Genomic DNA, 13,539 nt, shown 5'->3' on the forward strand with positions numbered 1-13,539 from the left:
CTGGGTGGAGGAGATGCGGGGAACCTAGGTGGCCTGGCACTAAATCATGGTATGTTGAGAAGAAAAGGCAAGCTTATGTGTGAGAGGCTAAACAGGTTGGACTTGTCCCTGAAGTGTTCTGACCTTGAGCATGTTCCCCCACCCCTCCAGTTTCTCCCACTGGTGGAATCTCTGTTTCCTAACTGGCTAGCAGGGGGGGCTCCAATGTGAGTGACAGGAAATTGGAAACCTGGAGAAGCCTGAGGAAGAATATTGGGGTCCTAAAGTCAAAGTCTAAAGTGCAGCCTCCTCTCAAATCCTTTGTGCTTGCCTAATTCGCTTGTTCCCTTGGGGAAAATAAGTATAGGGTATGGAAATCGTAATTTTTAGCTTGGGTAGCAAATGGTTCCATCAACCCCTGAGCTCTACTGGATGATTTCAAGGGATATTTGGTGGGTTGAAAGAAACCCCTCCAATGATGGATACATGAGTACTGATGTCTGCATTTTCATGTGAAGAAGATTCAGGGCTTGGGATTCTGTACCTCAAAGAACATACAGTGGGGCCGGGCGCAGTGGCTCATGCCTGTAATCCCAGCACTTTGGGAGTGGATCACTTGAGGTCAGGAGTTCAAGACCAGCCTGGCCAACATGGTGAAACCCCATCTTTACTAAAAATACAAAAATTAGCTGGGCGTGGTGGGGCATGCCTCTACTCCCAGCTACTTGGGAGGCTGAGGCAGGAGAATTGCTTGAACCAGGGAGACAGAGGTTTCAGTGAGCCGAGATCACACCACTGCACTCCAGCCTGGGTGACAGAGCAAGACTCTGTCTCAACAACAACAACAACAACAACAACAACAACAAAAAGTACAGTGGACCCCCAGACTCAAAGGGTAGGAAACCATTGCTTTCCTATCATTAGTCCATGTAGTCAAACAGTACTTTTTATTCCAGGGCATCCCTGTAGGTATTCAGTCTTATCCAATGTGGGATAGGGATGTTTTTCCTCTGTAAGAGAGAAAATAAATACAAATGGGCCGGCGCGGTGGCTCACGCCTCTAATCCCAGCACTTTGGGAGGCTGAGGCAGGCAGATCACAAGGTCAGGAGATCAAGACCATTCTGGCTAACATGGTGAAACCCTATCTGTACTAAAAAATACAAAAAATTAGCTGGGCGTGGTGGCACGTGCCTGTAGTCCCAGCTACTCGGGAGGCTGAGGCAGGAGAATTGCTTCCACCTGGGAGGCAGAAGTTGCAGTGAGCCGAGATCACGCCACTGCACTCCAGCCTGGGCGACAGAGTGAGACTCCTTCTCAAAAATAAATAAATAAATAATAAATAAATAAAAAATGAAAGTTTATTTTTCCTTAACATGATTTTGAATGACTATGTTTGTCAGTCAGGGTCTTGTTACCTGGCTTCATTCATCCAACATATATGTACTGAGCACCTTCATTGGACCAGTATTGTGTTAGGTGCTGGGAATATCAAAAAGGGAACTAACAGAGGGTTTCTAAATTAATGGAGTTTACAGTCCCAAATGGGAGACACGAAGTAATAGATAAACTCGTACATCATTACTTAGTATTAGATAGTTGATCTAAAAAATGTGTAATTACATTTGCGATAAATGATGCAAGGGTTATATGCAAGTGTTATAATAAAGAATGCATAACAGAGGGATCTAACCTATTCTCGGGATCTGGCAAGGCCTCCCTGAAGAAGAGACTTTTTTGTTTTTTTGAGACAGAGTCCCACTCTGTTGCCCAGGCTGGAGTGCAGTGGTGTGATCTTGGCTCACAGCAACCTCTGCCTCCCAGGTTGAAGCGATTTTCCCACCAGCCTCCTGGGTAGCTGGAACTACAGGCGCAAGCCAGGATGCCCAGCTAGTTTTTTGTATTTTTAGTGGAGACCGGGTTTCACCATGTTGGCCAGGCTGGTCTCGAACTCCTGACCTCAAGTGGTCCACCCGCCTCCCCAACCCCTTAGCCTTTCACAGTGCTGGGATTACAGGCATGAACCACCACACCTCGCCAGAAGAGACATTTTAACATCAGTTGTCAGACAAAGAGTTGGGGCTGCAGATGGGGAAGATAGCACATGTCCAAGACCAGCACTACAGAGCTGGAGCCCAGGTCAGCACAATCCTCTTCATGCAACTCTGTGTTATCTTCCTTTCTTCCCTCCTATTTTCCCTATGCCACTACCAACCATCACCCTTTCCCCTCATTCGAGCACAGCTCAGGTAGGTCTCTATCTTTCATCTTTGAAAATGAATCAATACAGGCAAAAATCTCATTACGTGAAAATCTGTCATCTTGGAAATGTGTGTGTGTGCATGTGTGTACACGTACACATATGTAAATGCGTGTGTCTTGCAGGTATGGGATAATAATATTTAAGAAACATTGCCTTAGAGATTGCCACTTCTTATACACTGCTACAAAATTGAAATCACTCGGGTGCTTCTTTTGCCAATTTGTCTTTTGAATCCCAATGAATCGAAGCTAGAATGTTTGCAATGGCAGAGGAGTGAGGAGTGGAGATCTTTGTGCAAACAATTTTGGCACTCAAGGTAATACCCTTAAGGTCCATCCAAGTTATTGTCCATTCTTTTTTATTGTAGCATGGTTTGTTTAACTATTCACCTATCGAAGGACATTTTGGTTGTTTCTAGTTTTTTGCTGTTACAAATAATGCTGTTGTAAACAATCATGTATGAGAATTTGTATGGACATAAGTTTTCATTTCTCTGGGATAAATGCCCAGGAGTATGATTGCTGGGTCCTATGGTAATTGCATGTTTAGTTTTATATGAAACTGCCAAAGAGTTTTCCAGAGTGGCTGTAGAATTTCACATTCCCACCAGCACTGTCTGAGAGATCCAGTTTCTCTACATTCTCACCAATATTTGGTATTGTCACTGTTTTTTTTTTAATTTCAGCTGTTCTAATAGGTATATAGTGACATCTCATTGAAGTATTAATTTGCATTTCCCTAATGATTAATGATGGTGAACATCTTGTCATGTCTTTACAATCTATGTTTCCTCTTTGGTGAAACGTATCTTTATGTCCTTTGCCCATTTTCTAATTGGATTTTGTTTTACTGTTGAGTTTTTTGAAGTTCTTAATGTATTCTAGATATGCGTCAGTTGTCAGATGTATGGTTTGCAAATATTTTCTCCCATTATGTTATATAACTTGTCTTTTCATCTTCTTTCACAGAGCAAATGTTTTATATTTTGGTCAGGTCCAATTTATTGATTTTTCCTTTCATGTATTGTGCTTTTGGTATCAAGTCTAAGACCTTTTTGCCTAAGCTCTAGATCCCAAACATTTTCTACTGTTTATTTAAACATTTTAAAATAGTTTTTATGTTTAACTCCATCATCCATTTTCAGATACTTTTTGTATAAAGTATGAGTCTTAGATTGAGCTTTGTTATGGTTAATTTTATGTGTCAACTTGGCTAGGCCACAGTACCCAGATATTTGGTGAAACATCTCTGAATGTTGCTGTGAGGGTATTTTGTTTTTTAGAGGAGATTAACATGTAAATTAGTAGACTTTGAGTAAAGTAGATTACCTTCCATAATGGGGGTGGGCCTTATCCAATCAGTTGAAGGCCTTAAGGAAAAGACTGACCTCTCCTGAGGAAGAGGGAATTCTGTCAGCCGACTGCCTTTGAACTCAAGTTGCAACATTAACTCTTCCCTGAGTCTCCAGCCTGCTGGCCTACCCTGCAAATTTTGGACTTGCCAGCTTCCACAATTCCATGAGCCAATTCCTTAATCAATCATCAATCAATCTCTCTCTCTGTCTTTTTTTTTTTTTTTTGAGACAGAGTCTCGCTCTGTCGCCCAGGCTGGAGTGCAGTGGTGTGATCTCGGCTCACTGCAAGCTCCGCCTCCCGGGTTCATGCCATTCTCCTGCCTCAGCCTCCTGAGTAGCTGGGACTACAGGCGCCCGCCACCACGCCTGGCTAATTTTTTGTATTTTTTAGTAGAGACGGGGTTTCACCGTGTTAGCCAGGATGGTCTCGATCTCCTGACCTTGTGATCCGCCCACCTCAGCCTCCCAAAGTGCTGGGATTACAGGCGTGAGCCACCGCGCCCAGCGCTGAGTCTCTTTTTCTCTCTCTAAACACGCCCCCCAACACACACACATCCTTTTGGTTCTGTTTCTCTGGAGAACCATGAGTACTACAAGGTTCTTTTTTCCCTACCACGGATGTGCAATTTCTCCATCATCATTTGTTTAAAAGGCTATCTTTCCTCCATTGAATTGTGTGTGTATCTTTTAAAAAGTCAGTTGGCCATATTTATATGGGACTATTTCTGGGTTCTGTTATGTTATATTGATTTATGTGTCTGTCCTTCTACCAATACCACACAGTCTTGATTACTGTAGATATATGATAGGGTCAACTGATTCCTCCCACTTTATTCTTCTTTTTCAAACTTGCTTTAGCTATTTGTGTTCCTTTGACTTTCTGTATAAATTTGACATAAAATTATACAAAAATCTTGTTGCTGTTTTGATGGGAATTATGTTAAACATGTATATCAATTTGGAAATAATTGACACCTTTATGCTTAATCTTTAAAATGGATTTAAAGCATTTAAAGTACATGGTATGCTTCTCCACTGAGTTAGATATTTGGTTTCTTTCCTCAGCATTTTGTAGTTTTCAACATACAAGTCTTATTCGTGTTTTGTTAGATATACACCTAAGTCTTTTTTGAGCAATTATAAATGGTGTTGTATTTTTAACTTTGGTGTTTATGTACTCATTATTAATATATAGAAATACAATTGATTTGTGTATGCTTATCTTTTGTTTGTGTATGTATCTCCTGACCTTGCTGAACTCATTTATTAGTTCTAGGAGTTTTTTTAAAAAAAGTTTTCTTGGTATTCTCTATACAGACCATCACATCATCTGAAAATAAGAAAATGTTCTTTCTTCCTTTCTAATCTGTATGCCTTTTATTTCCTTTTCTGGACTTATCTGTACTAGCAAGAATGTCCAGCACTATGATGAATAAGAGTAGTGAAAGTGCACATCCTTGCCTTTTTCCTGATCTAAGGGTGAAAACAATCAGTTTTTCACCATTAAGTAAAATGTTAGTTGTAGGGTTTTTTTTGCAGATGCTGTTTATCAAGTTGAGGAAATTCCTCTCTATTCCCTGTTTGCTGAGAGATTTTATCATGAATGGATGCTGAATTTTGTCAAACATATTTTTGGCATCAAATGATATAATCATGTGATTTTTCTTCTTTAGCTGTTAATATGGTGGTTCACATTGATTGATTTTTAAATATTGAACCAGACTTGCATACACAGAATAAACCTCTCTTGGTCATGGTGTGTAATTCCTTCATATTGCTGAAGTCTGTTTGCTAATATTTTGTTATTAATTTTTGCATTTGCATTCATGAGTGATATTGGTCTGCAGTTTTCTTTTACTGTTTTTGTCTGATTTTAGTATCAGGGTAATATTAGCTTAATAAAATGAATTGGGAAATATTTCCTCTACTTCTATTTTCTGGAAGACATTATGTACAATTGGCATTACTTTTTCTTTAAATGTTTATTCTCCAGTGAAACCACCTGAGCCTAGAGATCTCTGTTTGGGGAGTTTTTAAATTATGAATTTAATTTCCTTAATAGTTATGGAGCTACTACCTGTATTTATATTGGGTGAATTGTGGTAGTTTGTGTTTTTCAAGGAATTGGTTCATTGTTATATTTGTGTGTATAAAGTTGTTAACCTTTTGATGTCTGCAGGGTTTGTAGTAGTATCCCCTGTTTTGTTTCTGATACTGGTAATTTGTTTCTTCTCTCTCTCTCTCTCTTTTTGATCAGTCTTGCTAGAGGTCTGTCAATTTTATTAAATTTTTTATTTTTTTTACAAAGGAACAGGTTTTTGTTTCATTAATTTTCTCTATTGTTTTCCTTTTTTTTCAATTTCAACTCTTATCTTTATTATTTCCTTCCTTCTGCTTGCCTTGTGTTTATTTGTTCTTTTTCTAGGTTCTTGAGGTGGAAGCTTAGATTACTGACTTGAGGCCTTTCCTCTTTTCTAATGTATAATTTAGTGATATAAATTTCCCTTTCAATGTGGCTTTTGCCGTGTCCCACAAATTTTGAAATATTATAGTTTTATTTTTCAATTCAGTTCAATGTATTTTAAACATTTCTCCTGAGACTTCCTCTTTGACCCATAGATTATTTAGAAGAATGTTGTTTATTTTCCAAGCATTTGGATGTTTTCCTGTTATCTGTCTGTTATTAATTTCTAATTTGATTCCATTATTGTCAGAGAACACACTATGCACAATTGCAATTCTTCTAAATTCGTTGTGGTTTCTTTTATGGCTCAGAATATGGTCTATCTTGTTCTATGTTCTACAGAATGTGTATTCTGCTTGTGTTGGATGGAGTATTCTATACATGTTAATTAGATCCTGTTATTGATGGTATCATTGAGTTCCATATCTTTGCTAATTTTCTGTCTAGTTGTTCTATCAACTGTTAAGAGAGGAGTGTTGAAATTTCCAACTATTGTGGCTTTGTGGATCTTCTTCTTTCAGTTCTATTGGTTTTTGCTTCACATATTTTGCTTCAGAAGCAGCTCTGTTTTTTGGTGCATGAACATTTAGGATTGCTACATCTTTTTGGTGGGTTGAGCCACTTATATATATAATATACATATATATATATATAATGTTCCTCTCTGTCTCTGATAATTTCTTTCTCTGAAGTCTATCTGATATTAATATAGACACTCATGCTTTGTTTTGACTAATGCTTGCATGATAAATATGTTTCCTTCCTTTTACTTTCAGTCGTCTTATATCATTATATTTAAGGTGGGTTTCTTGTAGAGTACATACTGTTGGGTCATTTTTTCTTATCCACTCTGCCAGCCTCTATTTGGTGTATTTAGACCTTATATACATTAAATGTAATTGTTGATATGTTAGGATCTAAGTCTGCCATTTTATTTTTAATTTTGTTTTCTTTTTCCTGCCTTCCTATGAGTATTTGAATATTTTTGGGAATATTGTAACATTTTGATTTATCTGTAGTGGTTTTGAGTGTATATCTTTGTATAGATTTTGAGTGGCTCTAGGTATTACATTGTATATACATAACTTATCACAGTCTGCTGGTAATGTTATTTTGCCAGTATGAGTGAAGTATAAAAACCTTACTTCTGTTAATATCTCTTTATCTCCCTAGTTTATGATATAATCAACTTAAATATTTCCTCTACATGCAATTAGAACTATATCAGACAGTATTATTATTTTTGCTTCAACCATCAAACAAAATTTTGAAGACTCAAAGAGGAAGGAAAGTCTATTGTGTTCATCATATTTTTGCTTATTGTATTATTTCTTGCTTCTTGATGTTCCAAGATTTATTATTTCTGTTCTGTTTAGATAACTTCCTTTAGCTATTATTTTAGAGTAGCTCTGATGGAGACAGGTTCTCTTAATTTTCCTTCATCTGAGAATGTCTTGATTCACACTTCATTCCTGAAGGATATTTTTGTGGGATATAGGATTTAGTTCTTTTCTTTCAGCATTTGAAAAATGTGCCAATTCCTTCTGGTCACATGGTTTCTGATGAGAAATCAACTGCCATTTAAATAATTGCTTATCAGTTTCTCTGTCAAATTATTGTTTTTCTTTTCTTTTTTGAGACAGAGCCTCACTCTGTGACTCAGGTTGGAGTTCAGTGTGGCATGATCATGGCTCACTGCAGCCTCTACCTCCCTGGGCTCAGTGATCCTCCTACTTGAGCCTCTCGAGTAGCTGGGACTACAGGTGTGCACCACCACACCTGGCTAATTTTTGTACTTTTTGCAGAGATGGGGTTTCACCATGTTGTCCAGGCTTATCTCAAACTCCTGGGCTCAAGCAATCCACCCGCCTTGGCCTCCAAAAGTGCTAGGATTATAGGCACGAGCCACTCTGCTTGGCCAAATCATTGTTTTTCCTCTGTCTGCTTTCAAGATTGTTTTCTTTGTCTTTAGTTTTCAGAAGTTTGACTATGATATGTCTTAGTGTGGATTTCTTTGGGTTTAGCATGTTTGAGATTCTCTAAGCTTTTTGAATCTGTATGTCTTTTGCAAATTTGGAAAATTTTCAGCCATTATTCCTTGAAATACTTTTCAGTCCTAGTCTCCTCCTCTCATCCTGGGACTCCAATGACATGAATGTTATATCTTTTGTAATAATTCTACAGGTCCCTGAGACTGTTATTTTTTTCCAGTCTATTTGCTCTCTGCATAATTTCTGTTGTTATATATTCAAGTTCACTGATTTTTTTCCTTTGTCCCCTCCATTCTGTTGTTCACCCTATTCACTGAGATTTTCATTTTGGTTATTGTGTTTTTCAGTTCTGAAGTCTACATTTGGTTCTTTATATATTCTTATGTGCTTACTGAAACTTTCTGGTCTTTTTATTTGTTCCAAGCGTGTTTGTAATTGCTCATTGAAGCATTTTTATGATAGCTGTTTCAAAATCTTTGTCAGATAATTCTATCTCAGTCATCTTAGTGTTGGCATGAATTGACTGTCTTTTTCACTCAGTTTGAAATCTTCCTGGTTCTTGGTATGATGAATGATTTTCAATTGAATACTGTTCATTTTGGATATTATGTCATGAGACTCTGGATCTTATTTAAACCTTATGTTTTAGTGGTTTTTTTCTGACATTGCTCTAGTAGAAAAAACTGGAAGGGTTGCCTTGTTACTGCCAAATTGGGGTAGAAGTTCAGGCTCGCCACTCAGCCTTTGCTTGGACAGTTGGAAGTGAGGGTTACAGTTTTTCCTGTGGTGTTTGGCTACAGTAGAGCAGTAATGGTCTAAAAGTTTTCTATCTTTCTAGGATGCCCCTTTTCTGGTCCTTTGGCTAGAGAGAGTAGGCTTTTGTTGGGACTTTAGAAAAATCTGTTCCCACTGGTGTTTCTGAATTTCTAGCTTCTCTAGCAGCCAGTCTGGGATATTTGAGGCAAAAAGAAAGCTCAGGGAACTCACGAACTCATGTCACTCTTTGAGTCTCAAGGTCCTTAGTCAGCCTATCTTCTACCTTTCTTGATTGTCTTATGTTTATTGTATATATAATAACTAGGGTTTATAGTTGTACTTAGTGAAAGGAATAGGGAAAAGTACATCTACTCCATCTTTCTAAGAGTAGAAGTTGACTTTTAGGATCCCACATCTCTGATTAGTTATTAAATCTCATTACTTATCTCTGAAGGTATGGTGTTAAAAACTCACATTTTAATACGCTGTCTTTGTTCAATGAGTGGATCATACTTGTGTAGCTTGTGAGATGTTGAAGCAGAACTATAGACTAAAGTGTACCCTGAGCTGAGCTCGTCAGCTGCTGAACTGGTGACAGATTCCTTGAGTCTGTACTGCTCTTTAACTAACAAGTCTTCAGTATGTGCCCAGAACTGCACTGGATGTTTAAGAAACTATGAAGAAAGATGTGGCCTCGACTCTCAGGGTATTTGATGTCTATTTGGGAAAACAAGAAAAGTGAATTCTCCATTTCAGGGTGTAGAATATAGTAGACACTCAATACATGCTTGTTGCATGAATGAATGCTGCTGAGCACATGCTAATTGCCCCTGAATGACAAGTGCTAAACTAAACTGTGTGATGCAGATTAAAAGTGCTGTATGAAGCCAGAAGAGAGGCAGCAGTATAGCTGAAGTGGTCGAGAAGGGTTGTTTCTTTAAGGAGGTAGAGGTTGAGTTGCCTTGACAGTATGTTAGGACCTTGGAGGTAGTTTTTGAAGGAAAAAATTGACAGGACTTATTAACAGACTGTTTGTGGGGGATGAAATTCAGTAAAAAGCAAAACAGACTTTGGTTCAGATCCTGGGTGACAGGAAGATGAGGGAAACACCGAGTTTGACTTTGTACCTGATTAACTTGAGCTGTTAGCAAAACATCCAAGCACAAGTACACAGTACGTAACTTGGAATATTTGGAGCTGAAGGAAAGATTATACTAGAAAAACCCATCTTTTCACTTGAGAGTCTCCAGAAGATATGGGAACTATCACAACTTAGCAGCCAACAAATGATGTGAGCTAAGGTAGTTAATAACACCTCTCTGGGCTTTAGTTTCCTCATGTATAAAATGAGGTGCGATGGTAGGTGGTTTTTTATGAGATAACATTTGGATTAGCATAGTATCTGGTATTTGGAAGGAGCCCTATACTTGCTGGAATATTTTCCTTCCAGATCTAAAGGTCTAGGATTGTGTGATTTCTTTGAAATATGAACTGTCCTTAATACATCTGCTGATATGGTTTGGCTGTGTCACCGCCCAAATCTCATCTTGAACTGTAGTTCTCATAATCTCCAAGTGTCGTGGGAGGGACCTGGTGGGAGGTAATTGAATCATGGGGGTGCCTACCCTCATGCTGTTCTCGTGATAGTGAGTGAGTTCTTACAGGATCTGATGGTTTTATAAGAGGCTTTTCTCTCGTTTACTCAGCACTTCTCTCTCCTGCCACCACGTGAAGAAAGACATGTTTGCTTCCCCTTCCGCCATGAGTATAAGTTTCCTGAGGCCTCCCCAGCCATGTGGAACTGTGAGTCAATTAAACCTTTTTCCTTTATAAATTACCCAGGCTTGGGTATTTCTTCAGAGCAGCATGAGAACAGACTAATATATCTGCCTTCTATGATTGGGTTTTTCCCCCAGCAGAGCCAAACATTTTATATCACGTGAAGCTAATAATCTAGGGGAGGGAGAGTTGTACATGTTGTGTCTCAATCTTTTCAGACTTCCTAAGTTTTTCTATCTTTTGAGCATTTGCATTTTTCATGCTTGAATCAGAAAAGCCTCCATTTTGGCTGACTCTAGCCCTTCACTCTGGGGAGTAGAATGGGCAGGTAGCCATTAGTACACAGGAAGGGAGGGATTTGTGGTATCTTAAAGCCATTGGATTTTATTTATTTCCAGTTTGCTCAACATTTGTTCCACAGATCTGGAAAGTTTAAAAAGGGGTGGGGATGGAGAGAGAAGGATGAAAATTAACTAGGCCTAGAGAAAGGATAAACATATTTTCCTTTCAATATCAAACTAAGGCTCAGAGCATTATTATTATTATTTTTGAGATAGGGTCTCAAAAATAATAATAGGCTGGAGTGCAGTGGCGTGATCACAGCTCACTGCAGCCTTGAACTCCTGGGCTCAAGCGATCCTCCTGCCTTAGCCTCCTGAGTAGCTTGGACTACAGGCATATACCACCACGTCTGGCTTATTTTTCACGTTTTTTCTTTGTTGAAATGGGGTCTTCCTATGTTGCCTAGGCTGGTCTGGAACTTCTGGCCTCAAGCAATCCTCCCACCTCAGCCTCCAGAGTAGCTGGGACTACATGTGCATGTCACCAGACCTGGCTAATTTTTTAATTTTTTGTATAACGAGGTTTTGCCACGTTGCCCAGGCTGGTCTTGAACACCTAGGCTTAAGTGAGCCACCCACCTTGGCCTCCCAAAGTGGTAGAATTACAGGCATGAGCCACTGTACCCCACCCCTCAGAGCATTTAAATCTGAAATGACTTCTGGGCTTTATTTAATTTTTCTAAAAACTGACCACTGCCGTTACCATCCTCATGGCATCTGAAGAGTTGACACTGAGTTCAAGAGTTTGAGGCTACAGTGAGCTATGATCAGCCCACTGCACTCTAGCATGGGCAACAGAGTGAGACTCTATCTCATTTTTTTTTTAAGGATGAAGATTTGACACTAGTTGGAGAAATGGTTCTACATCTCATTACTAGGATTTTATGAATGTCAGCCCTCTAGCATAAGTAGTAGTTACTTCCTTCAAATTAAAAAAATTTGGATTTTAAAGTAAGATAAGCTCATTACAAAAATAAGAAAATGAAAATGACTCATAATCCCACAACATAGGGATAATTATAGTTTTGTGGTTTGTTGTTTAGGGACATGGTCACCCAGGCTGGAGCACGGTGGTGCGATCACAGCTCACTGCAGCCTCAAACTTCTGGGTCCAAGGGATCCTCACATCTCAGCCTGCTGAGTAGCTAGGACCACAGACATGTGCCACCATGGCTGGCTAATCATTGTTAATATTTCTATCATTTCTTTCTAGTCATTTTTTTTTCTGCACACACACACACACACACAAACACACTTGGGATTTCACTGTATGTTTGTGTATCCTCCTTTCCCCCACTTAACTTAGACTGTAAGCATTTACTCATGTCATTAAATATTCTTCTAAACATGATTTTAAATAATTACATTGCATTTCATAGTATAAATGTTACTGCATAGGATTTCATAGTATGGACAATTTAAGTTGTTTCCACTTTTTCTCTATTTTAAATATTGCCACAGTGAATTTCCATGTATTTGTATTTTTTTGTGCATCTCTATTTCCTTTTAGGATAAATCCTTAGAAGGAGAATTACTGGGTGAAAGGATAAGAACATTGTTAAGGCTTTCGAGCATTTTGCCAAGTTGCGCTGTGGGAGAGTTGTACCAATTTGCATTCCTATTAGTGTTTGAGAATGCCTGACTCACTGCATTAACACAGAATATTTTACCATCATATATACATGACACTCTTTTGGATCATTTCAATTCAAATGGCATTTAGTGAGCACCTACTATATGTAGTGTACTGTGCTAGGCATTAGACTCTCTCCTGTTATACAGCATAAGTGCTAGATGCATAACACATGTACAAAGATGGTTAAAAATGCAAATGAAATGTAACAACACATAAATCTCTATGGCCAGGGCTGACATCATTCAGCCCTTAAATGGCTACTCATTGAGTAAAGACACTATGCTAGCTAATTCGAAAATTAATTTAGATCTTGTAAGCACTTAAAAAACCAGAATGCATTAATATGAATCTTGCAAACAATAGAGGTTCCATTGTGATCACTTACACTCTATTTCCTGGTATAAATTAGAGTAGGAATGGAGAGGAATATTACAAATCCACATCTTTTAAAAAATCAACAATCACAACTCATTTGGGTAAAAGGACAATTTCTGCTTTTGTCAGTTCCCTTTAGAAAGTTAACCTGTTGGTTATCAGAGAAGGGGGACACTGAACACACAGAAAACTAACCTCCTTCTGGCAGCTGGGGATAATTTGTCAGTTTCCTTTGAAATGTGGCTTTGTGATCACTGGTGAAGGCAGCTGGAACAGAAAAAGCATGACAGACAAAAGCTGAAATCCACATGAAGAAAGGTCTTTTTCCCAAAAACTACTGCCTGAGTTAGCAACGGTCAGAACAGAAAGTACATGCGTATCTTCCCAGCAACAAGCATGTCTGCTACTAGAGAAGGCCCCCTATGTGACAGGAGGCATTTAGAATGGCTGTAGCCTTGAATAGGGCTGCTGGACAGTATTTGAACAAACCTTCCCACCCCCATGAAAAATCACACCCTCAAATTAAATCCATCTAAAACTGTGACTAAAGAAATGAAAGTATTATGTTTTTCAATCAGTCCAAAGCATTTACTATTCTGAAA

At 38.6% G+C, this 13,539-nt stretch overlaps 1 protein-coding gene across 4 annotated transcripts in view; it reads right to left on the bottom strand.

Annotated features, from left to right (window-relative positions):
- Positions 1–13,539, bottom strand: part of PLAC1 (placenta enriched 1) — a 201,761-nt gene that overhangs the window by 23,919 nt on the left and 164,303 nt on the right. For 3 of the 4 annotated variants that reach the window (XM_055267644.2, XM_055267645.2, XM_055267643.2), the window contains one exon: positions 13,133–13,204. The exons of the other annotated variant lie outside the window; for it this stretch is intronic. The gene's annotated coding sequence lies outside the window, so the exon portion shown is untranslated. The remainder of the gene's footprint in view (positions 1–13,132; positions 13,205–13,539) is intronic. 4 annotated transcript variants of the gene reach the window in all.

The sequence above is a fragment of the Symphalangus syndactylus genome, chromosome X (genome assembly GCF_028878055.3).
Source record: "Symphalangus syndactylus isolate Jambi chromosome X, NHGRI_mSymSyn1-v2.1_pri, whole genome shotgun sequence".
Lineage (NCBI taxonomy): Eukaryota > Metazoa > Chordata > Mammalia > Primates > Hylobatidae > Symphalangus > Symphalangus syndactylus.